Consider the following 2,074-nt stretch of genomic DNA (forward strand, 5'->3'; position numbering starts at 1 on the left):
TTCAAATCTGAGACTCCTATTATTGTTTCTCTTTGAGGCTATATTAATTTACTCTAAATTACACTCTAGAACAAGAACTTATGTCATATGTGAAAACCCTTTAAGGGAGAAGATATAGAAGATTCAGGCAAAATCATGAGAAAAGGTAAAATCAGACTCTCCAACCCGTGTGACGGAAGAAGAGAGCAGGTAGAACCCAAACTTCCCAGGCAGAGAGGGGTCAGTTCTTAAATTCCTGATTGTATTCAGATCTCTTGTGTTTTGTTTGATCTGTGTCTTGGGCTTAATGTAATCAGGGCCAATTTTTATGTATTTATATATATACTGAAAAAAAATCAGAGCAATCTTAAAACAAGCACAAGGAGAGATTTTTATAAAGGCTTTTAAGGTGGTGGGCAAATGGATGGATGGCAGATATATCAAGATGTTTGGCTCTGGCACAAAGCTCATCGTCACAGGTATGTTTTCTGTAACTTCTGCAATGTAAAATAGGGAGGGAAGGCAGGCATATGGGTGCTGGCTCACAACTCCCTCCCGCCTTGGTCACTAATCATGGTGGGATCTCCAGAGAGGTGGGGTGACTCAGGCCAGGTCTTAGGAGGCTGGACTCTTCCTGCCCCAGCATGGGAGACCTTAACAGGGAGCTTGGAGTCACTGCGGATCCCTAAGAGCTGGGCACCTTGCGTCCCATTGGTGTCTCTCTGCTGAAAGTTTTATAAACAAGTTTAGGTTATGTTTCATTTATTCAAATCTAAAAATAATCAATGGGGAAAAATGAAAAAAGTGTCTGCTAAATTTGTCATTTGGTCACAAAAGAACTAAATATTGAGTGATTTGGTTATAGGATAGTTAATATTCAATGTCAGAATATTTGACTATGTGGCCATATTCGAGAATGACATAAGCTACATTTATTTGTTGTTGTTGTTGTTTAATTCAGCCCAATAAGTTTGTTTATTCCTCATTAGCCTTAAAGATACAATTTTGGGTGGATGAAGATGAACACCTTACAAAGATATCCCTAGTCTATTAGATCCACTGAAATGAAAGTTTTCAGAGAATTGTCACAAAGCTGATAAAGCATTGAAAAAAATGAAAGAGCTTATTTTTTTTGGTTTCCTTAGTCGTGGAGATCATTTGAAGAAATGAACTCAGAAACTGAAAAGTGACTTCATGATCCTCCTTTGTTTAATTGACTCAATTTGAATTGTAGCCATTCCACTGAATAATGGTGATTATTCAGAAGTGATTTTTAGGAAGGTGTGATGCAGCAAAAGGTATGGACTTTGGTTCTGGATATAACTCCTGGGGCTACCATTTTCCATGTCACTGCCTTTTGGCAAGTACATTTTGATAAACCAATGGTTGCTTTATTAAAACTATAAAAATGTTGGCTTATTATAGAAAATTGGGAAATACCCAGAAATAAAAAAATAAAATATAGTCTTGGCACTGATCACCATTATCATTTTGTTATAGTTTATTCAATCATTTTATCTATGCATTTTTTAATTTTTGTTTTACAAAGTTGGGATCATACTAGACAGACAGACAATCATGGATCTGACTTTTTTCACTTCACGCTACTTTGTGAACATTCTTTTTAAAAGTCCCTCAGTGAGCCAATAACTGAATGAGTTTGGAAACTTCTGATTTTTAGTTGATCTGTACAAAGAAGATAATAAAGATTGTCTATCTCAAGTGGATATTGTAAGAATAAATGAAATTAAACATGGAAATTACCTACCACAATGGCATTTAGTAGGTGATAGAAATATTAATTCCTTCTCCAGAATTCAAATTACCACCATTAGCGGTCTTTATAAACTCAGGAATAACATAAATATATTAATAACCATCTAATCTACAGCTCACTTCAGAACAAATGTCACTATTTGCAAAATGCTTTCTATTGCTAAGACTAATTCTACCTGCTTCTAAAAGTAACTAGAATGTAATATTCATTATCTTAAATATTATCTGCCTGAATTCAGGATGATGCTTCACATTCTGGTAGAAATATCTAGACATTTAAAAAATATTTTTCCCCAACTTAAATATATAAACTTATAAA

General features: G+C 34.7%; 1 gene segment (V, D, J or C); it reads left to right on the forward strand.

Moving 5' to 3' along the window:
* LOC105820059 overlaps positions 1 to 2,074 on the forward strand; it is a 70,084-nt gene that overhangs the window by 50,636 nt on the left and 17,374 nt on the right.

The sequence above is a fragment of the Propithecus coquereli genome, unplaced genomic scaffold, assembly GCF_000956105.1.
Source record: "Propithecus coquereli isolate 6110/MARCELLA unplaced genomic scaffold, Pcoq_1.0 Scaffold502, whole genome shotgun sequence".
Lineage (NCBI taxonomy): Eukaryota > Metazoa > Chordata > Mammalia > Primates > Indriidae > Propithecus > Propithecus coquereli.